Raw genomic sequence first — 26,702 nt, forward strand, 5'->3', positions numbered from 1 at the left:
AGCCTTGGCTACCCCCCTTAAGAAAAGATCAAGTAGGGCACCAAAGGATAGCTTGAATCTTCTTCTAAGTGAGTTAACTTATCAGGATGACCTTTGATAACCAGGAGGAACTCATGTGTATAAGTAGGAACAAGTAACCTCAGTTTATCCGCGAGTAGAAAAACAGCAGTGCAGTAAAACTACTATAATTCCTGTTCTGTAAATCCAATAATGTCGTACTTTACACCGTTGGAAAGCTCATTAAATCCTTTATAACTTTCATGTAGAAGACTTCTCCAGATTATACAGCTAAGTTGGTCGAAAATAGTGCACAACAGAAACCGTTCCAGGTTTCAGACTGCACAGAAACTTCAACTTGTGATGACTATATTTCCCAAATTAAAATAGCTATGAGGGTGAATCCGGAGGCATATGATAGGTATAGAAGTCCAGTTGATCCCATAGAAATTTTGTAACATTTTCTCGAACAGGTATTGTGATATAACCAGAAAACCACATACTGCTCCAGATCTCAGTCAGCACAGCTATATCCTCTTGAGATTTTGATAACTCCATAACCAAATTAGATATCAGGGTGATTCTTGCGGTCAAAGAAACATGTTGAAGTCTACTATTCTCCAGAATTTTGTCATGATTTTTAATTACCCAAGAATAGAGATATAAACCAAAGATGATAGGTTGCTCCAGAAAGATAGGATAGGAAAATAGGAGAAAACCAAAACCCAACTATCTATTCATTAATCCTTATGTCTTATGCTTATAAACTAAATGAATTTGTGGAAAATACCACAAAATCATTGCACTCATTACAAAGATTCAAAACAAAACATAATCATAATGACAAGCCAACAGGCAATTAGGGTGCACAATTCAATCATTGACTTAAACTTGCGATGCTATCGTCTTCTTAATATTATGGGTAAAGATCCTATAGCTTAACTTCGAATTGCGCGAGAAGGTGGTAAGACAAGATTCTAAAAGCATATCAAAGCAAGGAGTAGATGGGAACAAAAAGCTTTTAAAGAAGCATCAAGGAGGGAACGAATATCAAGGGTAAGAATGTAGTAGAGAAGAAAATATCAAGATTTATAGAACAAGGATTTTTGCTGTAACTTGTAAACCTTAGAACGACCAGTTTCTACTAGGCTTGCGTCCTATAGTCAGCATTGCTCTGATACCACTTGTAACACCCGGTTTTAAGGACAAAGCCGAATGCACACCATATGTGAGCCCTGGTAATCAAACCTCACATATAGCTACAAATGAAGGGGCGGTATCAATTCACAATGCTTAATATATAGCGAACTTAGCAAAAGAGATAACCTTAGAAAGCAATTAATGGATAGACAACTCTGATCTCCGGGTGCAGACTTCACTCCCCTGGATCCAACTGACTGGTTGATCACAAGCCTAACTCCTTCAGACTCCAGCAGCCTGAGGTGTGGGGGAAATTGCAAGGGTGAGTCCATGTCGAACTCAGCAAATATAGCAACAAGGTAGTGCATTCCATAGCCACATGATCAAGTATAATTGAATAATAAATAGCTCAAAATAACTCAGTTAAGCATGATTTAACAAGTGCTCATCTTTGGCGTAAGAATCCCTTGGCCGCTCGTGACCGTGAGCACGGCTGATATATCAGTTTATTAAACTCTGCGCAGAGGTGTACACTTTTACTGTGAGTCATGATTTCCAAATGTACGGGTTTGCAAGGTCCAAACACCGGAAATCATATAAAGCTACTCAGAAGTTCGTCTAACCGGGAAGGGCCGCATGGGTCATCGGATATAGGAACCCCCCTTCCATTAAAAGGCCGCTTCCATAGCAAGGCACAACAGGACAGAGGCTGTCCTATACCCAACTCGCAGTATCCTCTAAGCCTGCTAGAAAAGGTCTCCCAAGCAACTAGAGCCAGAGCCATATAGCCCTCACAGCTGTACTGTAAGTCCCGGATGATCACTTACAAATGAGACCTTGTGGAGAGGGAATTTAACCCTCCTGTTGTTGCTAACAAGTCATCTCATGTGTTTATAGCATATTCATTAATCAAGCTTCAAGATCATGGTCACAGAAAGAAAACCCAAACTATACTTGCCTTAAACACCGATCCTTCGGTAAGCTTTAATCTTCAACGTTTTCTTCTTCTTCTTCTCCAACTTCTTATAGATCACCAACGCAAAACTCACCGACTGGACAAGACCGAAAAACACCACACAAGCATCCGTACAAGCATGCATAGCAAACATACTAGATTAGAACAATACACCAATCAATGAAAAGATTCGAAATCTAATCTACGCATTGCTACGATCACACACACGCGAAAGGCACACTAATCGGAGCTACGGTAAAACAGAAACATCTATCGAAGGATTTACGTTGGAAAGAAAACTATATGCTTTATCTATTTTAATGATCATAAAACATGTATAAGATATCTCAGGGGAATATCTAAAATTGAGTTAAGTCATTTTATACTTGAGTTATTAGATTTAGAAAACTAAGATAAATTAATCATATCTTAATTATAAATATCTTGATATCATTTATGCAAATTAAATTGAAATATAATAACAAATGAGAGTATATATATTCAAAGTATATATGTCACATTTAAACTTGGCAAATTACAATTTAAAGACATACATGTTTATGTCACTAATTAATCATATTTTATTAATCAACATATCTCATATTATATAAAGTATTTAAACTTTACTTTAGAAATATAGAACATGTGAGAGCAACTAATAGAACAATTATATTATGTCTCATAATTGATCTAAGCAAGTCATAATTAAAAAGGCATTAATGTTGGCATACGTCATATTTTATAATTATAAAAGATTATATATATATACTTTTAGTCATTTAAACATCTATAAATTAAAAACATAAATCATGTGAGGGCATCTATTCATACTTAACACATATGCAACATTCAACTAATTATAATCTAAGACTGTACTGATGTTACTGATTAATCAGATTAACAGGTTATGTATAATCACCGGAATACAAAACCTATATTGTTTCTAGTTATAAAACTAATTATAAGCATGTTAACCAATTTAATATTTAGCTATATATGAAAAATCATGTGACATGAAAAACATTGCCCCTAACATATCATTCACGTCAGCACGTACCAAACGCAACTTAAACGGTGCAAAACGAAATTAGAACTTAAATTGCTCTTAATTAACAAGTTATTGAATAATCCTTAATCAAATTAATATTCAACTTATAAATTTCCAAGATGTGAGATATGTTAATCATCGCTGTAAACACGTATCACACACTGCGATGAAACTCGTGCAAACGAATCGACATCAAAAACCTAAATCGACTTTAATTAATCAGCGATTAATTAATTATAGACACAATTAATATTTTAATAAAATAAATTCATAAACATGTGATATAAAAACTAATAACTCTACTGCGTAGATCTCGATGACACGAAACTAACGCAACTGGAACGAACTGAAACGGATTTAAAATAAATAAACTACGATTATTTAACGACTGGTGGCAAACTCTTAAATACCTCGTCTTCCTCCTTGAACTCCCGTACCAACACAGCCATCTCCCATACGAACACAGCCATGCCAAAAATCTTGTTGCTGCGCACGTTGGGGGAGAGAGGGGCCTCGGCTGGGGCTTGCTGGCCGGCCGGCGGAGGCTCGCAGAGGCGCTCCCGCTCCTCGCCCAAGCGGCAGCAGCGGTGGCTGCTGGTGATGGCCGGTCGAGCGAGCAGGCAGTGGCGGCGGTCGTCGTGCACGCTCGCGAGCAGGGGCGCGGGACAGGGCGACGCAGGGCCACGGGCCAGGGGCGGCGGCGTGGGAACGGGGCCGGGACGTGGGACGGTGCCGTGGTGGCTCTGGGTAGCCGGAGACGAAGGAGAAGACCACGTCCATGGTGAAGTTCGCCGGAAAACGTCAACGGAAATGGAAAACCGAAGGGGAACGATCAAACGGTGATGGATGGATGCAAAGAAGGACATGCCGATGTAGAGGACGACGAGATCTACCTCGTGGTGGTGACGGTTTTCGCTGGAGGCGTCCGAGGTGGTCGGAAAAGCTCGCCGAAGGTTCGCCAGAAACCTAGCTGTGGACAACTTCGGCGTCCGATCTGCGGGGCTACGAGCGGCGGCTCGAAAAACGGGCTGTACTTCTGGAATCCTCGCGTCGAGGGCTACGCCGGCATATATATATATATATACGTAGGGTTTGGATATTTTGGAAATCCGAGATATTTTAGTAAATATTGATTTGCGGAATTAAAATAATTACGGAAAATCGAGAATTACTATTTAGGCTCTAAAAAATATCTCTGAGCTCCGAAAAATTCCATAAAAATTCCTAGGAATAGATGAAAGGATAAGGAACACAACCAAAGTGGTTTAGCTCCCGAAAAAGACTTTTGCATTGATCAAGGAAAAAGATAAAACTCTAAGAAATATGAATTTAATCCCGAAAAAGGTCAGAAAGATTCCCGGAAAATGAGGCATCGTCCTAACGTGTCTTAAAACCTTTTCCAAGCCTTTAGATTTTAAAAATAAGGCATCTTATCTAACTTTTGTTTTTGCAAATTTTCAAATTCTTTTTAAACCACTACTTGAAAGCAATATTTTAAAGATTGAGATTTGAATTTATTTTCCAAACCACTCATCACAAAAGTATCAATGCAACGGTATGTATGCGCAAACATGTTTTTACCCTTACATTGGATTTTAATTTAAAGAAAATTTTCTTTTACCTATGTTTTTATGAGCACAAAACAATTAACAGAAATTATTTTACTCTTTTTAGAAAGTAGCTAATTTTAGGGTGTTACAGCCGTCGTGGTCAAAGCTAGAGGTTGAAGATGACAAGTGGGACTCAATGTCAGTGACTCAGCAATTTGAAAATGATTTTTTTCTTTTTCAGAATTGAATGAATAGTGTTTATTTTTGTTATTTCTGTATAGATTTATTTAGAGCTCCAAAAATTATGAAAAGTTTTGTGTGACCTCTCTGTGATGAACATTATTTAGGAAAAATATGAAATGTTATTTTTCAGCACTTTTTGAATGTGATAAAAATTACTCAATTAATTAATAAATGGATTTCCATGATTTTTCTAGGCTTAATTAATTATCCAAAAATTATGAAAATTGTTTTGCCACTTAGTTATCATGTGATGAACATTTACAAAAATTTAGAACTCAATTGGAATAAGTTAATTTATTTCATAATTTTGAATTAAATAATTAATTCATAAAAGCAAATAGTAATCTTTAATGATTTAGGTTTTGATTGAATTTTGGATTGAGTGATGACCTTGAATCATTAGTTGGTAATGATCCTTGGCAATTGATGTATGTGTTATGAAAAAGATTTAGTTCGTTTGACTTGCAACTATACCACGAAGGAAAGTTGTATTCGAGTTGTTAATTTTTGCATCCATCATCGAGCATCATGTTTCGTATCCCGCATCATGTTAAGCATAGCATTGTTACTACGTGTAGTGAACAAAGGTGAACACGTGGTAGTTAATCAATTTACGAAGGAGGTTAATCCATCTGTTGAGGTCAGATCGGATAATTGTGGAACGTCGTAGGAACCTAACTTTTCCATCAACGAAGGCAAGCCCCGAATGCATTTAAACCTACCTTGTGTTTTACAAATTTTATCGCTTTTGCTTTTATATACTGCATTAAGTGATTAGGAGTCAAGTGGAAACCTAATTGGTGCATTACCAACCTTGTTTTTCCATATATACCTTGTTACCAGTTTTATTTCATAAATGACTAGATATGCTTAGTCGGGTGATTACCTATCACTTGAGAATTTTAAATGGATATTTGGTTACTTATGTTATCATGAGATATGAGCATGGAAGTAATAAATCTAGACCAGGCGGACTCGGTGTGTGAGAGCCACAAGACATGGAGGTCTTGTGAGCGGCTTCTTTCCGCCTGTATCGATTAAGGTCCGTCCGTTGTTGAATTGCATGAGATGAGACTTTGTAGTACTAACCACATACTCCGGTAAGCCTTAACTTGGTGATTCTATTGGCGATTCTATTATAAGAATGGCTACTCGCGCACTAGGAGTGGAGAGATGGCAGGAATAGCGTGTACCCACATGGCAATGGGCCAGATTGGTGGAGTACTGTATTCTCGGGTGGCGCAGACCCGTTCTTGTTTTAGAAGATCCGAGGGTAGGTTGATATATGTAAGTTGGGGACCTACATATGTCGTGTGGTCTAGAATCCCCAGCTAGGTTAATAATCGGTTCGAATCATCATTGCTCCTCAGTTATGGAGACTCAACTCACTGTTCATTATCGTAGTTAATAACTAAAACTTGAGCTGGTTTTGAGAAAGAGTTGATATGAAGTTCATGATCTCATTACAGATCATGGTAGATTCATATATTGTTCTTATGAAGTTTAAATATTGAAATACTAAAATTTTGTAAAGAGCTTTTACGCAAAAGAACTTTGATTATTGCTAAAGCCAAACCTTGAATCCCTGAGCCTGCATTCCTGAGTCTTCTCAGTTTTTATTTTGGTTAAGTCTTGTTGAGTACTTTTGTACTTAGGGTTCGTTGACCCTTGTTGTAGGTGAGCCTCATGAGCAGGTCTGTTTTGGACCTTGTTGCATGACTGTTGTTCCTGTCGATGACGATAAGTGAATGTGTGATCCTTGGGTAGGATGCTTATTTTGTGTGTTATGTTTATGTTAATTATGCCACTCCACTACTACTATGGTTTGTAATAATTATCGAACTTAGTTTGTAAGGTTTGAAACAACTGGTTTGTAAACTATGTTATCGTAAGACTTCTGCTATTTTACTCTGATGTATATATTTGAATAAATGTTGTAATACTGCAATGACTCTATAATGTGATCCTGCTCGGAAATCATGGATGATTCAGGGTTCCCCGAGGACACCCGATAGACTTCTTAAGTTACTAGGAACATATGCATAGTTATCAAAGGTCGTTGGACAGTGACAAGTGCATGTGGGTCCTATAATTTAGGAGGTTCTGCCACATCAACAGCAGATACTCATGCAGCAGCAGCTTCTTGGATTTATGCAGCATGTAGTCACAGCTATTAGGGCTCCACTGCCACAGCCTTTGCCCCAGCTTGGTCAGGCAGCCACTACTTCGATGACTCCAGCGTTACAGCCTAGTGGGCTTCAAAGTCAGGGACAGCCACTAGTGCCGTTTGCTTCTCCTACAGAGTAGGTGTCCTAGTATTTTGCTTCTCTAGCACTAGCCCCATAGTTCACACCTTTTTAGACAGGCTTCACACTGGTTGGGACGTCTTCGCTGCTTGTGCCAGAGACCACAGTGTCCAGGAGCCTTGGTGCTTCATTCAGTGAGTTGACAGGGATGCCCACTCCTCCATATCTACATATCCTAGGTCCTTCTACAGTTGCACCTATTACCGGGACTACAGAGATGCTCCCTTCCTCAGTGGCATCATCAGAGCCTACTATAGTCCTACTAGCTTAGTCTACAGCAGCTCCAGTTCCTGATCTGACCCAGACTACTACAACACTGATTATAGCTACTGAGGGTCAGACTGCTCAGAGCTCAGGGTTAGATGATGATGGCACTCAGTTTCAGCTTGCTCCTCATACTTCAGTGCCCGACTTGTCTGCTGCAGCCCCGCCGACCGACCCTTAGGTTTTGGTGTTTGATGCCAAAGGGGGATAGGGTTCGAGTATGATAGATTTAGGGGGAGCGACGTATTTAGGGGGAGCTTAGTTATCTTATTAGCTTATATAATACATTTGGAGTTTTTATGTGTGATTCACTATTATGCATTCATCGTGTGTTTACTTTCATGCATTGAACTATATATATGTGATAGTGGTATCTACGTGACCATGATATATGACATGTGTGCTCTCTACTTTGAATTATTTTTATGTCATATCACTTGTGTTATGCTCATTCGCCTTTGCTTCCGTGCTTTACTCCGATGCAAATGAGCTTTATTACTTGTACTCATGCTTATTTCATATCTTTTGAGTACATCATGTTGGCTTTGTTCATATAAGCTTGACTAACACCTTTGTTCTTATTGACAAAACTTATATGATCCAAGCATGTTAAAAACCTCAACTCTTTCACATACTCGAGGTGGTATTGTCATCAATCACCAAAGAGGGGAGATTGAAAGCATCTAGGCCCCTAGTAGGGTTTCGGTGATTAATGACAATATAAGATCACTATGGCTAACGTGTGTTTTGTAGAGGCAATTAAGTTAGGTCATGGTAATGGAGATCGATTGGGCAATCAAGGTGGTCATGCCCCTATGATGGAAATCATTTTGGTTTTCAAAGGATGGACGACAAGGTTAAGGATGACTAGTTCTAAGTGTCGATTGGAGTTGGAGAGACACTTAGAGTAGTTTAGGACTTTGTTTTTCCTTTGGTCGTACTATTAAGGGGGGTATGAATGGGTAGCTTGACCTAGGTGAGTCTAGTGAGTTAGGTGTGGTGCACACTTGTTAAAACTAGCACTAGGTAGCTCCTACATATGCCTAAGATCCAATGGAGCAAACTTCATTCACATATGATCGAGAGTTGGAAGTGAATGGAGGGTCAAATACTAACCGAATGCTGGCTTTAGTGTGACCAGACGCTGGCGTAGAGTCCGGTCAGTTCATTTGACTGTGGTGAAATCATTCGGTGTGATCGGACGCTAGAAGGTCAAGTGACCAAACGCTGAGAGGCAGCGTTCGGTTGACTCTAGTAAGGTTCTAGAGAGGGAAAATCATGATCAGATGCGTTCGATCAGTGCTGACCGGACGCTAGCAGCATCCGGTCACACTGTAAACTCTAGAGTTTGGGGTGTATTGACCGGAGCATCCGGTCAACATGACCGGAGCATCCGGTCACCCCGTAGAGCCACATAACGGTTTGTTTTTTAGCCAATGTTATAAATACCACCTCCACTCGTGTGTGGGGGTACTTTTGCTCATTTCAACAGCTGAAAAACACCTTAGAGAGTGCCAAGAAGAGCAAGGTCCTAGTGAGGTGATTGAGATTTGAGAATCCAAAGAGAGACCTCATTAGTGAAGATCAAGAGTAGCAAAGTGTACATCCAACTTCTCATTAGGCTTCTCGTGGTCAAGTGAGAGTTCGTGCTTGTTACTCTTGGTGATCACCATCACCTAGATGGCTTGGTAGTAATTGGGAGTTCAGTGATCACCTAGCGGAGCTTGTGGGTGACCCAACTCAAGTTGTGAGCGGTTGTGGGTGATTCACTACGATGGAGTGTCGAAGAATCAACCCGTAGAGAGCACTTGATCCTTGCGTGGATCAAGGGGGAGCTACACCCTTACGCAGGTGCTCCAACGAGGACTAGTGGGGAGTGGTGACTCTCTGATACCTTGGTAAAACATCGCCGCGTTCTTTCGTCTCTATTTACTTTGAGCATTTACTTTGCGCAAATCAATTCATGTCATTACATTCTTAGAATTGCCATGCTAGAGTAGGATTGGAACTTAGGTTGCAAGTCTTTTGTGTGGTAGAACAATTAGAAACACTTTCTAGGCACAAGGGGTTAATTGGGCTAACCATAGGACTTAATTATTGAAAGAAATTTAGAATTAGCCCAATTCACCCCCCCTCTTGGGCATCTTGATCCTTTCAACCCCAACTCCGAAACTCTATGGAGCTGCCGACTCCATGGAACTGTAGTACAAATGGAGGTGGTGTTTTGGAGCACCTCTTTTGTAGCTCCAAAACCACTCAATATGAACCTCCTCGTGGAGTTGGTGGGAAATTACCCACCACTGCCACTGGTTACATAGAAAAATGGTTCGATTCTATTTCTCCCGAGCCCCCTGCACAGTGACTCTCTCCCTCCCACGCCGCCGTCTTCCTCCCACACCGCCATGGGTGGCCGCTGAGCTCCTCTGCGACCAAGCCCTCCCCCTCGCACCTAAGCTCCTCTACGGCCATTTCCCTCCCATCGAGTGTGGTCGTCCGCCTCCCCTCCAGCGACTATGGCGACCCACCCGTCTCCCTCCGGTGAGCACAGCATGGGAGTGGCTCCTCCGAGCTCACCGGCTAGCGCACAAGCCCGATGCCCGGTGATGCAAATCCCGTGTGGACGTGATGCGGATGCGGTGGCTCCCCCTTCCCAATGGCCGGCGGTGCAGGGGCCACATGGACGCAGCGGCTCTCCCCTTCCCGATGGCCGATGGTGCGAGAACATGACGCGGATGCACACAGGCCCGATGCCTGATGACGCAGATCCCACACGGACATGATGCGGACGCGGTGGCTCCCCCTTCCCGATGGCCGGTGGTGCAGGGGACGCATGGACACAGCGGCTCTCCCCTTCCCGATGGCCGACGGCATGAGAACGTGACGCGGATGCGATGGCTCCTCCCTTCCAAATGGCCAACGCCACACGATGCAGTCACTGACAATGGGACCCACATAAGCAGGGCAAGAATGACAATCTACCTTCAAACTCCTCTTTTTTGGAGATAGGGACACCCTCCCAGCCAAACACCTCCATCAGACAATTCCAACTCCACCCAGAGCTGGCTCCACCTAGAGTTCTGGAGTGGAGCAGCTCCACCCAGAGTTGAAGCCATGCCAAACGGGGCCTAAAACATAGTCCACATTCTAGCTACCTCCCTAGCCTCAGCAAGGTGAATAACCTCATCCCTCTCAGCACAGACGTCCTGTATCTTTGCCCTAGCTAAATCTCTTTCTAAAACAGCATTCACCATCTGAACTCGGTGAGCTTCCAAAGCTATAATAGCATTATTAGTTTCCTATTGAGCCTATCTAGCTACCATCCAATGCCTGCGCACATGCCCTCACAGCTAGCGTTGTGTGGCCTATGCTCGTTCGAGCTCCAGCATGCAGCTGACGTAGCTGTCTTGGTGGGAGTAGAACATTTTTAGGACAGTGAACATAGCACTCATAGTAGCACTAGAGCTCTGTGCTCGCTCATCATGGTCTCTCACCAGTGCATTGTCGCCTGGCTGCATCCAAGCGGTCACCGATGGATCCACCTAGGGAAAGGTTCTAGCTGGACCGTTGACGAGCTCATCACCAAACTCCTGACAGATCTCACTCAGTGCCTCCAAAGCTACCACTTGGGGACCTTTCCAAGGAGACTACCCACCTGACTCAATACTCCAACCTTGCCACTGTGGATTGTCTACATGGGCTAGAATGGTCACCCACACATCATACCATGGCTGCCCCTTAGCTGCCACATCATACTATGGTGTGAATAGCATAGGCTAAGTTTTGGAGATCAAAACTCCTACGAAGTGGCACTAGGAAAGCATTGTTACTCTAGGGTTCCCTCAACACGATGGTTCTAGTCAAAGTGTTAATGAGAACTCCATGGCCACTCATCCATTTCATACCCAAGATTACATAAAGGATAGAAGATAGAGAGCTAGTGCATCTAGCTAGGTACTATAGCTAAGCTACGCCTCGGAGTGGTCGCTATTGATGTTGGAAACATCATCACCATGGTTGTCCTCAAAAGGCTTGACCTCCTCCTCCTCCTCAGCTTAGCCTCAGCGTCCACCTCCATGCCATCATCCTTAGCAATCAACACATTGGGATCTTCTTCCACCGCTAGAGCTAGAGGAAGAATTGTGTTCACCATGTTGTTGAGAGGATGAACATCCAGCTGAAGCTCCTCAATCCAGCGTATGAGTTCCTACTCTCTGTGATCAAACTCCATTGCCTGCCTAGTAGCCTAAAACATAGTCTAGATTCTAGCTACCTCCCTAGCCTCAGCAAGGTGAATAACCTCATCCCTCTCAGCATGGACGTCCTGTATCTTTGCCCTAGCTAAATCTCTTTCTGAAACAGCATTCACCATCTGAACCCGGCGAGCTTCCAAAGTTGTAATAGCATTATCAGTTTCCTGTTGAGCCTCTCTAGCTGCCCTCTGATGCCTACGCACATGCCCTCGCAGCTAGCATTGTGGGGTCTATGCTTGTTGGAACTCCAGCATGCAGCTGATGTAGCTGTCTTGGTGGGAGTAGAACAACTTTAGGACAGCGAACATAGCACTCATAGCAGCACTAGAGCTCTATGCTCGCTCATCATGGTCTCTCACTAGTGCATTGCCACCTGGCTATATCCAAGCGGTCAACAATGGATCCACCTGGGGAAAGGTTCTGGCTGGACCGTTGACGAGCTCATCACCAAACTCCTGACATATCTCACTCAGTGCCTCCAAAGCTACCACTTGGGGACCTTCCCAAGGAGACTACCCATCTAACTCAATACTCCAACCTTGCCACTATGGATTGTCTGCACCGGCTAGAATGGTCACCCGCACATCATACCATGGCAGCCCCTTAGCTGCAACTTCCCTCTAGAAGTAGCGGGGTGTCTCAGCGTATCCAACTGAGTTTAGCACCCTCCACAGTAAGGTAAGAGTGCCAAACACAGCTAGGAACATGTCACTGTGAGGCGGGGCTCCTCGTGTTACCATCTGTAGCAAAGTGTACAACTCTTGTGAGAGGATATAATATGTGAGAAAAAATTTAATGAATGGGGTAAGCAATTATAAGGGAGGGAGGAATGCAAAAATGTAAATGCATGAGTGAACATGATGCATGCATGTTTCGTACATCCTCACGAATCTTAGGAAAAATTTAAAATTCTAATGACATACATGGTGGCATACATATGTTCTCTCCATATACGTAACTAATCGGGCTACACATTTCGTTGTTTGTGTACCTGCACAAGAATTTCATTTAAGCCCAACCCAACAATTATATATGCCAAAATGTAAATCTAGGCTTTAGGTTGCAACTAAATACTTCCATATATATACTCATACATATACTTCTGTATCAAAGCTACCTGAAAATAAATACATGCCATTCATACATATAAATATGCATCTACAGCCATATCAAACCTAACCCACAATTAAATATCTTAGTATATATATGGGACATATATATACTGTAGTACCAAAGCTACCTCTCCCCTTAGACCGCACGCTCACCCTTGCAGTCTTGCCACTCTTACCTTGGGCGTAGAAGCAATTGATCCATACATTACCACTCAAGTGAATGGCATCCGTACAATAGCATGCCGTATGGGCGACGAAATTAAAACCCCCATGTTAGTACTTATTTAGCCACCTAATAGTCCTTAACTAGGCATAAAGGATATGACCACTGGCATAATCTAAATTTAAAATTTAGATTTTAACATACTTGTATATATAGCTATAAGTTGTCAAACTGATTTTATAAAACAAAACCTTTGTTTTAAATACCCATATGACAAGTTTAGTGTTGAACCTTGCTCCGATACTAGCTATAATAGAACCGTCCAATTTATAAGAGCATAAGTACAATAGCAATCACCAAAGCGATCAAACTATCATACTTGAGCCTATATAAATCCAGTGGTCCGATGAAATCACGAAGGATCTCAAACCAACCAACATACAAGCCAAGATCGTACATGATTCGACATAACAAGTTGTCGGTGCGTCGACACACAGCAAGCTGGAAGGATCTGCTTGATGGAGCTGGAGATCCGTTTGGCTTCAACGCAGGGTTAGTCGATCCTGTGTATTCCTCCTGAGGCCTGCCAGTCAATTTGACCCTACAATTGACAAGGAGAGAAAGTTTATCAGTAATTTAAGGCGGAACATGTCGGTCTGTGCCCAAACAGTTCCAAGTGTGCCGCTTCAGGAGCAGCCAGACATGAAAAGCAACCAAATAGCCGATACGCATAGAAATCGACTGTTACAGACAGTAAAGCTCGTAGGTAGCAGTTGATTTTATGTTGATAAGCACAATGCCTGCAGACACAAATGAGATCATCAGCTAGGTGGATTTTACCAGTATGAATCATTGAGCCGATGAATCTAATTAGGAAAAGATATAGCATGCAAACAAATCAAGTATCTAATACAAATAGACCTACAAACGCTCTGAATCTAATCTGTTACCATCAACAGTGAGGTTCAACCGGATTGATGACAGCTATGATGATAATAACAAACTAAAACCGAAGAATCCATAAAATCATCTATACTTTGATAGGCTTTCTAAAAGACATGATATATGTGAAGGCTCAGATAAATTGGCTGAAATAGCCGATTCAGGTGAAAGGGGACTACAACGTGTGAACAATCGACTATTTCACATGAACAAACATGTGGACTTCTCAGACTTAACTTGCTATCTCTAACAGTGGTGTTTGATCGGATCGATGCAGCTATGAAAAAGACAACGAATTAAACCCTTGAAGTACATAGATCTATTCACGCTTAACAGAATCATGGACGCACAATGTAGGCGTTAACGCATAGGCAATCGGCTATTTAGCCGATGCAGGCGTAGCAAACAGTTAAAGTCATGCCTAATCAGGAACAGATCTACTAACCAACATCCTCCAATCTATAGTGCTATTAGTGGGGATCGACCAGATCATTACAGCCATAATAGTAAACCGTAGATCAAATTAAACTAACCAGCAGACCTCTTCAAGATTATTCATGCCTTAACCGCATACTATGCACGATCAAGATCAAAGTAAAACAGCTGATGAAACATAAACCGTCGCTCATGGTAAGTAATATCGTGTTGTAACAAAGTGAATGATGGACTAAAAGGATATGAGGCCAATCTAAATCAATCTTGATCGGGCGAGTTGATGTTGTTGCAAACTTATAACAATGAAAACATCAGCAAGATCGATAACTTAATGAATCTACCCAAAAGACACCACCCTTAGATAGAGCCGATAACTTGACCTTAATCTAGTTCGAGTGGAGGTCGACCGGATCAATATAGCTGTACTTGAACTAGACAAGAGTCGATAACTAGCTTATACTAAAGTTTACAGTGGTGGTCGACCAGATCGATGCAGCCGTACAAACCAAAGTATAAACCATGATGATACTAACAAACAAACCGAAGGTCGGCTAGACCGATGCAGCCCTGCTTGCTGAAGAACTCGTCGAGATCTACTCTACTCCTACTCCTAAGGGTTGGCCAGAGCTGAATAAGTAAATAACTTATATTTGATTGATTGGATGTCCTTTATAATAGCCGAGGTCCAATATTTATATCTAGAGCCTAAACATGAATCCTACTTAAGTACGACTCATTACAATCTTTGGTATAGAATAAAACATTCCTAGTTTAAGATAACTTGGACCCAAATCTTTCCCTTTTTTGTAGAGTCAAATATGTATTTCCCGACGCCAACCGTAGCTCATTATTGTTATCTGTAGCTCATTATTGTTATCTGCTGACGTTATTCAAAGAGAGCCGATTCCAGTGTTGCATCTAAATCAGCTGATATCGATCCTTATGCAATTGATTCCTTGATCTGCACAATTCTGGAAGCTTCAAGTTCCCACGTTCTTCTTTCCAAATTTTGGTGTAAACACATGCCACCAATTTTGGGATAAAATGATTTTATTCCAAAATTCCTATTTATCCGTTTATCACGCCGCAACCGTTTTGTTCTGAGATATATGCATGACTCTTGACTTCACAGTCTGAGCCTTATATAATATCCCAATAGTATCTTTCCCAACTTACTCGGCCTATTTGCTTTCCCCTTCTTTCTCGAGCAAAATCTTAACAGTTGATGCCTCTTTCACTAAGGCTTCAAACCTAATAAATCTTCTGCCCTATCAAGCTTTTATTCAAGTGGTCTTCCTCAGATTAAAATCTATCTCAGCTGTAATGGCGACCAGCGACCATGTCCCTAAGGTATGCTTTCTAGTTCCCGTTCTCAAAGTATCGGTCGCTACCCTGTATTTCATTTGTTCTCAAATTTATTTCACCCGATTTCTAGGAGATGATGAATAAAATCTTGATTCCATCAGCTGTTGCTTCTAATGTTTATTTTCTTGGGCCTATGGGTGACCTCGATCCATCTGATTTTATCCATCAAGAAACCAACCAAATCCCCTTCAAACAATATGCAGTGGATTCATCCTCCTGGAACACCAAAACCCCTTTCAGAAATTGGCCCAAAATGCCTAAGGGATGGAGAGACTGGTTTCGTAGGGTGTCTGAGGAAAAGGATGGAGATTGGGAGCTTTATGATCTGGATCAATGCTTGACACTTTCATTGTCTAGGATGGAGAGAAATGATTCACTCCTGATTTCTGCATCTTATTTCTGGTCCAACACCTTGAATGCTTTCGTTTTTTGTCATGGCCCAATGACAATCACTTTGGCCGATGTTTATATGCTAACCGACCTTAGAATAACAGGATCGATGTAGCCTTATGACTTCTTAAGTGCTAGATCTAAGAAATTAGCCAAAATATCAGACTGCATAGGATGGGCAAGCTACATTCTAAATCATATTGGAGACGAATCAAATGTTAGTGAAAGGGAATATGTGGCCTTTCTAAATATGTGGTTGGAGAGATTCATCTTCTGTGAGTCATCTTGTGGTCCAACTTACAATCATAAGCTTATGGCAAAGTATCTGGCAGTAGGCAAGGATATCCCTCTTAGAAAGTATTTATTAGGAGCGACTTACTATCTGATGCACCAGGTAGCTACCCAGTTACTAAAGAATGAACCAGTGCATACTATTAGTGGCCCTTGACGGTTGATACAATTATAGCTGAACCTGTATATGCATAAGATGGTAAGGCCTGATTTTAGAAACCTAAGGTTTCCTTCTTCCAACTTTGATGAGGAATATAGAGGCAAAGATGGAAGAACCCGCCAGTGCATGAGTTATGGTGAAGCTGCATCGGCCATAACAATTGCTGTCGATGTTGGCCACCTCTTCAAAAAGTTTTATAGAGGGTTTGATGTAGATATCCTGACTTGGTTACCCTATGATGAGGATGAGAACAATGAGTTGATCTTTCTATTCAAATTTCAATTTGAATCAGGCTATTTGGACGAGACTGCGGCTGCAATCTTCAATTCCTTCATCAAGCCCTATGTCCTTCCAGCCGAATTTTATCATGGTCGTGGTAAAATGGCTATAGGCTCCTTCCTCCTAGGCAACCTTCCAACCTATGAGTTTTACAACCCCTCTTTTGTAGCTCGTCAGTTTGATGTTGGTCCATTACCTCCTCAACTTTTCTTCAAGAATATATTGAGGCAAAGAGAAGGTATTAGTGAAGTACTAGAAGCCTCCAGAGTTTTCCAACTGGGATCGGATCTTCTTTCCCTCTACTTGTATGACTAGATCAGAGTCAGCTTCTCTTCCACTCTCTTCAACTTCTGGTCCCAAGAATGGCACTCCCATCTTTTCCATGGGTTGGTCCACCCTTTGTGTATAGCTCTAGATAGGGAATTTGCTTCTAATGGAGAGGTAACTTGCCATTTCTTTTTAAGAAAATTGTTCGATGAATTCTTTTGCCAACTGTTCTAACTGACCCTTTCAGGACACTAAATTTGATCCTCTGAGGTTGGATAGGAAGGGGCGTCCTATAGATTATTAGCCACCCTACCCAGTTTCAAGAATAGGATCGGCCACACCTTCACTGAAGAAATTAATGAAAACTCATGCTGCCCCCACGATCGTGACATATCAATCTTCAAAGCGCAAGGCGGTCCAAGAGGCAACCCAGAAAGCCATTACTTGGAAAAGATTCCATAGAACAAGACCATCAGCTGCTCAAGTAAACAATTCATCTTTTTATAAATGATGTTCAACTTCTAATCCCCTTTCCTCATAGTTATCAACCATTGCATCCCAATTGGTTCTGGGTGTGGAGCTGTTGTCCTAGGTGTTCGATTCGGCATCAACTAGAACTTCATTGACCGATCCCCGAGAAGAGTCAATTTTGGTTGAAACAACAGATGTTCCCAAATTGGCAGAAGATGTGAGTCCTTCCATCTTATCCTTGATGCTGCCAAAGTATTTTCTCAAAAAATTCTTGATTCTATTCACCTTTTATTCTTCATCTGACTTCTTACCATGCCAGATACTTCCTGAGGAAACACCTATGCAAGAGCAGGAGTCTGATAGTCTCCTTATTGAAAATGATCCTGCTGTTGCTAACATTCAAAGTATCGATTCACTAGTCCATCCCACAACTGATGGTAAGAAAGTCATATGCTTAGCCTATTTCTCTACAACAAACATGAACTAAAAATCTTCCCTGATGTTTGTGGATGTTAATGTTGAGAGTTTAGAGCTGATTCAACCAGATATTATTGGTGCATCATCAGTTGTTCCTCTTCTTTAGATAGAGGCTACCACAAAAAAGGTATTGTATCCATTTCACCGTTCATTTCATCATAAATTGATCCAATCCTCCTAATCAAGATTCTTTTAAATGTAGGCAGACACTCTTCTAGCTCTGAGCTATTCTTTCAATCATGAGGAGTATCTAGATGAAGATGAAATCAGCTCATCAGCCATCTCCTCTAAGGAGGCTTTGCTAGAAGATACCAGGAATCGGCTAAGGGATATACTACCGATGTTTGAGAAGAATATAGCCGATTTGGTTCAAGACACTGATTTAATGCAAAGTATCTTCTTAGCTATTAAGGATAATCCATCTCTAGTTCTTTCTAGTGTCATGTCACCTTTATCCATTATTGAAGATCAAGTCCCAAAGGTGAAAAAGGCCCAGAGGAATCTATCCAACCATAAAGCTTTATTGGCCAAGAGGACCTCCAACATGCAAGAGGCCAAAGAGCTAACACAGCTGATCGATGATTTGAAGAACTCCTCCCTTAGGATCGATCCAGAGCTAACCCAATTGGAAATCAGGCATGCAGAACTTGAGAAGGAACTAGAGAAGGTGAAAGCTACCATTGATCACCACAAGTCCAACCTGGCTCAAATACCCGATGCCATTAAGCAAAAGAAACAAGAACTACTGGCCAGGGTTAGAGAAGGTAGGGTCATCCACAGCAGCCTTGAGGACATTCCTAGATCATTCGAAGAGGACAAGCAACAAATTGTAGAAGTTGATACTATCCAGCTAGAAGTACTGAAAGCAATCCAGGATATTCTAGACTTGTAATTTGTATATTAACGTGCATCTTGCATAGAATCAATGATAACCATACTTTTTGTCCCCTCATTGTATTTCTTGTTTTGGCTAAAGAGCCAATTTGAAAATAGCTGATTCCATATTTCTATCCTCGATCTGATTAAGTCTAAAAACATGGCCTTTATTAAGAGAACCCCTCGATCTTCTGTCCTTAGTCATCAAACAACATATTCTCTTTGGCATTAGTGAAGTGGCGCTTCGCCTTCTATTAATTGTGGTTGCCTTTTGCTCATCCTAAGGCGTCCACCTCCTCGCTCCGTGGCTTCAAATACTAGCCGAGGGCTCCAGCCTCGAACACATCTGCATTCGCAACTGTTCCTGTTCCTTCACACTTCTTCGCCCTTGCTAATTCTACAGCAGTTTTCTTCCCCCTTCTTGTAGATCCAACCAAACTACATGGCCAGTGAGGACAACCACAGCAAACGTGTGGCAGATGAGATTTTGGAGGAGGATATGCCAGAGAACCAGCGCTTGCGATGCATGAGGTGAGATTGATATCTTCTATTCATGGTGATGAACTTTTCTAACTTGATTATAGGTTCATCCTGAATGATAGTCTTCGTCCTCTCCCCAGGGTCAGTGGGCCCTCTGATGCTGCATCTTCTGCGCCGGCCTCGTCATCGGATTCTTCTGACTCGTACAATGGCGATGATGCCCGTCATTTCCTTCAAGAGTGGAGGGCGGCCCATGACCATTATTCTGAGGCAACTCGGGAAAATGGCTAGCTCGAGATCCACCTTGGGGTCTCTCAATCTACCCTTCATGCCACCAAAGAAGAGGCCAGTGTCATTCAGGCAGGGCTAGCCGAGTTCGATGCCATGGTGGCGGGTAAGATGAATTCTAGGAACATTTTTATTCTGATCTCCATTGTCTCTATATTGATAACTCTCATGTTTCTATGATCACCAGCCTAGATAGTGCAGTTGGAGTCCCTTCAACTGGCGATGAACGTGGCTATGGATGCCGTCAACGCTCAGGGCCCCCTCATCAACGCCCACCTCCAGGACATTCTAGCATGCATCCAAGAGATCGCTCTTCACGGCGTTTGTCATGGCGCATTGGTGGTGCTGGTCATGGTGCAAGTTCAGACTAGGTACGAGCTCCACACCATGGAGACTGGCTTTCTAATGGGTGATGGCTGCGAGGCACATGAGGATCTGATCGAAGAGTTTGTCATCGTAGTGGGGCCATTGTGGACATCACAACCGCTCAAGATGTGGTGAACAACATCTTTGATTAGTTTGTATTTAGGGCAAACCAATGAATAAAATCTTCTACTCTTCCATGACCGTGTCTCAGTGCAATGTCCTTATATATGCCATGATTGTCTTTGTTTTTCGCTTTTGCTCTATAGGCGATACAAATCATATCGACTCTTACATCTTTAGGTTTATATTGAACTAAAGGTGATACCTTTCTAGTATCGGCTATTAGAGCCGATGACTAAACGAATCGGTTGTCAAGTGTTGATCAAATGCTAGGATAATATCCCTTTAAACATTTTTATCGACTATTATTGATAGGTTGCACCAGAACTTTTCAGACCAAAGATTAAGCAATCGATCAATCTAAGCCAAGCATCTCTTCAAGCAGAACAACCTCTAATAAATTTATCAACTCTGGCTTGAACTCAGGATCCGATTTAGCGCTTACATACATTGGTCTAGCCTTATATTCATGACCAATGTTTATTTCCCTTAATTCACCGACCAACACGAAGCCATGATTATCCATTAAAACAAACTCTCAGAGCCGATTGCCTGAATCGGCTGTTGGCCTTCATTACTGATCTTATTGAAGCCTTCTTCCCACAACTTGTTAGAAAAGCATTCAAAGTCTTCTAGCTCCCAGTATACTAGATTGACTGTTGCGATACTCACAGATTCATCAGCATGAACTAGCTCAACATCATCTCCATGCCATTGAATCAAACACTGATGTATGGTTGATGGCACACAATAGTTTGCATGAATCTAATCACGACCAATGAGTAAACTATATGACCCTTTCCCATCGATGGTGAAGAATGTGGTGAGCAGAATCTTACTCTCGATTGTTAGTTCGATGTTCATTGCCCCCCGGATCTTAGATGCATTACCCCCAAAGTCCTTAAGCATCATGTCGGTCTCAATCAGATCTCCTGATCCCTTGCCAAGTTTATGAAAAATGGTGTAAGGCATAAGATTGATAGAAGCACCTCCATCCACCAACATCTTGTTCATCGGCTTCCCATCAATAAAAACCTTTTACATATAAAGCCTTCAAGTGCTAGTGCTTGACTGGCTTATCGAATATAACCTACTGTATAACTGTCAACTTGGCAACTATTTCTTCATACTCTAATTCATCAAAATCTGAGTAAACTTCTTGATCTATTGGAGCTCTGAATTATGATGGCAATAGAAAAGCCATTTGAATATTAGCCGATGGTTGCTTTCTATCGGTTATTTGCTTAGCACGCCATACTTGAGGTCTACCAGATGCTTGAGCCTATTCTAGTTCTCTACTTCTTAGCTGTTGCACTCTTCTTTTCTAGCTTCTTGTTAGACCTCCTGGACATCATTGGCCTTCCTGCCAAACATATTTTTCTTCATAATCAGCCCAGTTTTGATCAACAACTCGCTTTCCTAGCCGATCATGAACACTTTTATTTTTTAGACGATGATCCATGTTATTATGATGGTACTCATCTTGAGCATGGATAGACCGGCGGTTGGCTTCAGATTGTCTGAACTCCCAATATTACTCGCTGCATTCTGGACAACTATTTCTGATAGGCAATTTCAAACCTTTGTTCCAGCAATGTCTAAAGAAAGGACAATTCCAATGTGATTCAGCTTGCTTTCTTTCATACCTCTTTCTCTTGTTGATGCTGGTATTCTTGCTCTTCTAACCAATGCTGATAATCCTTTTCCTTCTGCCACTGCCATTTATTCAACAAAATTCAAGATGTAACACGCGGCCTTGTCACCCCTTCCTTTAATGTTTGTCCCTACTCATATTGGCTCTTTTGTTGGTCACGACACTTTCTAATTTCTCTGTATTCTTCAGCCAATATTTGCATCTCGGGATCGACTGTTCGAGTTTCTTTTGATCTAACTGATGTTAGGACTTTAGTCTTCCCTTTGAGCAGTCTAGCATCAACCATGTTCTGATCTCTAGGGAAAGGATTATCATCAACTTTCATCTTTCGAGGTGTATCAAATTTGAGCATTTCTTGTTGAATAGCCCTCTGTATATGCTGTCGGAAAACTCTACACTCATTAGTAGAATGAGAAGTGGCATTGTGAAATTTGCAAAACTTCTTATTCTTTAACTGATTAGGAGGCAACATAACATGATTATCGGGCAACTTGATCTGTCCTTTCTCAAGCAAGAAATCAAAGAGTTTGTCTGACTTTATAACATTGAAATCGTAGCTCTCTTCAACTCCTCTTCCCTAAGGATTTGACACCATTACTATCTTATTACCCTAATTCCATTCGACCATAGCAACCACTTCTTCTTCATCGTCCTCATAGTCATCATTGACTAAATATGGATTATAGGCTTCGGCCATTATGGTACTTTTCTAGAATCGGGTGTCTCTTCGCATATTCTGAAATTGGCTATTGAGCACTGCCACTCGTTGAGCCAACTGACCCAAGTTGTCAAATTCTTGTCCTAGCAGCTTCTCTCTCCATGTTGGCAACATTCCTTGAATGACCAAAACAACAAGTTGATCATCGGTCAAGTTCAATGAAAAGCACAAATTTCTAATCTCTCGAAACCTCTGAAGAAACTCGGTGCCCGATTCATTAGTTTTCTACCTTATGGTCGTCATATCGGTAATTTTCTTTTCTCCAGTCCCAGTGTAAAAATATATATGAAACTTCTTCTCTAGGTCATCCCAACTAGCAATGGAGTTAACTGGCAATGATAAAAACCAAGTGAAGGCCGGCCCTGACAATGACAAGGAGAAGAAATGAACTCGATGGGCCTCTTCAATGGATGCTTCGTCCAACTATGTAAGATACCGACTGACATGTTCTATTGTACCTATGCTATCTTGGCCAGTGAACTTGGTAAACTCTGGGAGCCTATAATTTGTAGGAAGAGCAACCAAATCGTGCTATTCTGGATATGGGCGTTTGTACGAGATGGTCTCTCCTTTTGGTTTCAAACCAAACTGATTCTTCATCATCTCGGTCACTCTCAGCAACAACTCATTAGCATTTGAATTTGGATTTCTCTACACTATTGACCTATCTATGGATTAAAATTCTAGGTACCTTGGTACCCTAGATTCAGAATCATCTGAAGAGTATTATAATCTATGCCATAATGATATCCTTATGGAATCTCTATCTATTGGGTCATTTGCTGGCTTGCTGCTTGAAGTCTCTGATTATAGATGTTAGGATCTATATCTCTACAAATCCTTTGAATTGATGGCGCTATTCTTTGAGCCGACAATGGTATTTGGCCTAATGCGCCAAAATTGACCATTTGATTCTGACCTTGCCCTATTGGTTGTTGCACATGCTGTACTGACGACCCAAGATTATGCTATATCTGATTATTAGTAGCACCTTGAACTTGCTCGCATGAGCTCTGAACTACCTAGATATCATCATTACTGGCTGGTGCTGCTTCTTGATTGCTAGTGCTGGCTTGATTAGTCCCCTAAGTCGATGGATGTGGAATGTTATAATAAGCCAGCCTAACCTGATCAACTGGGAACCCATGAAACACCTCTTTTCATGGTGTTGTGGAATGTGTCCAAGAAGACTTTATTATGGTTCGATATGGCATCATGAACAGATTTGTTTATAGCTTCCACGAAGAAATGCCTGTCTTCAGCTTCATCTACATCTGTCTGCCCATGCAACAGAACTCTTGGTAGTGGATATTTCTGAACAATTGTATTGTCACATGTCTTGGTATAGGACAATAGACATTTGTTCTAAAATTCTTCTATAGCTTTGCTGATAACATCTTTATCTCCATCAGGTAGGTCTTCATAAGGTACCATAAGGATGTCATTGTTGTTGTAAGCCACCATGACGATTGTGGGGTCCCATCGGGCATGCCAAAATGCATGTTGGCATGAAAATGCATCGACACACAGCAAGTCAATTTGCCCTACAATTTAAGGTAGAGAAAGTTTATCAGTAATTTAAGGTAGTCAATTTGCCCTAGTAATCATATCCTATGTATTCCTCCCGAGGCATGCCAGTCAATTTGCCCTACAATTTAAGGTAGAGAAAGTTTATTAGTAATTTAAGGTAGAACATGTTGGTCTATGCTCAGATAGTTCCAACTGTGCCGCTTTGAGAGCAGCCAAACATGAAAAGCGACCAAATAGCCGATACGCACAGAAATCGGTTGTTATGGACAGTAAAGCTCGTAGGTAGTGATTGATTTTATGTTGATAAGCACAATGCCCATAGATGTAAATGAGATCATTAGCTTGGTGGATATTACTAGTATGAATCATTGATCAGATGAATCTAATCAGGAAAAGATATAGCATGCAAACAAATCGACTATCTAATAAAAATAGACCTACAAACACTCTAAATCTAATTTGTTACCATCAATAGTGAGGTTCGCCCAGATCGATGGCAGCTATGATGATAATAACAAACTAAAACCGAAGAATCCATAAAACCATCTATACTTCGATAGGCTTTCTAAAAGACATGTTATACATGAAGGCTCAGATAGATCGGCTGAAATAGTCGATTTAGGTGAAAGGGGACTACGGCGTGTGAACAATCGACTATTTCATATGAATAAACCTATGGTCTCCTCAGACTTAACCTGCTATCTCTAATAGTGGGGTTTGCCAGATCGATGCAGCCATGAAAAAGATAATGAATCAAACCCTTAAAATACATAGATCTATTCACGCTTAACAGAATCATGGATGCACACTGTAGGTGTTAACGCACAGGCGATCGGTTATTAGCCGATGCAGGCATAACAAATAGTTAAAGTCACACCTAGTCAGGAACAAATCTGTTAACCAACATCCTCCAATCTACAGTGCTATCAGTGGGGATCGACCAGATCATTACAGCCATAATAGTGAACCATAGACCAAATTTAACTAACCAACAAACCTCTTTAATATTATTTATGCCTTAACCGTGTACTATGCACGATCAAGATCGAAGTAAAACAGCCGATGAAACATAAACCATCGCTCAAGGTAAGCAATATCATGTTGTAACAAAGCAAACGACAGGCTAAAAGGATAGGAGGCCGATCTAAATCGATCTCAATCGGATGAGTTGATGTTGCTGCAAACTAATAACAATGAAAACATCAGTAAGATCGGTAACTTAATGAATCTACCTGAAGGACGCCACCCTTAGATAGAGCCAATAACTTGACCTTAATCTAGTTCAAGCAATGGAGGTCGACTGGATCGATGCAGCGGTACTTGAACTAGACAAGAGTCGATAACTAGCTTATACTAAAGTTCGCAGTGGAGGTTGACTGAATCGATGCAGCCATACAAACCAAAGTATAAACCATGACAGTACTTATAGACGATCCGGAGGTTGGTCGGACCGATGCAGCCCTACTTGCTGAAGAACTTGTCGAGATCTACTCTACTCCTACTCCTAAGGGTTGGCCGGAGCCAGAAAAGTAAATAACTTATATTTGATCGATTGGATGTCCTTTACAATAGCCGGGGTCCAATATTTATACCCAGAGCCTAAATATGAATCCTACTTAAGTATGACTCACTACAATCTTTGATATAGAATAAAACATTCCTAATTTAAGATAACTTGGACCCTAATCTTTCCCTTTTTTGTAGAGTCCAATATGTATTTCCCGACGCTAACCGTAGCTCATTATCGTTATCTGCTGACGTTATTTAAAGAGAGTCGATTATAGTGTTACATCTGAATCAGCTGATATCGATCCTTATGCAATCGATTCCTTGATCGGCACAATTCTAGAAGCTTCGAGTTCCCGCATTCTTCTTCCCAAATTTTGGTGTAAACACAAGTACTTGTTACATCATAGTTCACAAATGGTTCACAAGTATTTCACATACATCGGAGTTCACATAGTTATTTCAAACCAAGTTCAAATAGCAAAAGCAAAGTAGTTTGACATCAACATCACACTTAGTTCAAATACATGCTAGTACCACAGCCACTTCTAGCAAAAGCATAACAGAGAGGATAACTTAGGAGTACCATGCCTCATGGTTTAGTCCTCATCCATGGCAGGATGAAGGCAGTTCTTATAGTACCCATGATACATCATATCATCTATAACAAGAGGGAATAAATCTTGAGTACGAGAATGTACTCAGCTAGACTTACCCATCGTAAACTAGATATAATATGACACCAAGGAGTATGCAAGGCTTTATCGGTGGAGTTAGCTTGACAACATTTTGCATAAAAGCTTAAGTAACATAACTTGGAGATTTAATATCTTTAGCATCAAATTGACTACCTATTTAACTAAGCATCTCTAGATTAGCACCTGTACTGGAGCAATCACTTGATTAAGCTAACAAGCACTAGTAATCATATCTGGTGTATTAATTTGAGCATCATCATAACCATCAAGTTCCATCAATTAATGCTATGTTGCCGCTGCTCAGTCAAGTTCTCACTATCCGAGAGAGACGGTGACTCGAATCGATTCCAACCAGTTAGGG

Source organism: Miscanthus floridulus, chromosome 4 (genome assembly GCF_019320115.1).
Source record: "Miscanthus floridulus cultivar M001 chromosome 4, ASM1932011v1, whole genome shotgun sequence".
Classification (NCBI taxonomy): Eukaryota; Viridiplantae; Streptophyta; class Magnoliopsida; order Poales; family Poaceae; genus Miscanthus; species Miscanthus floridulus.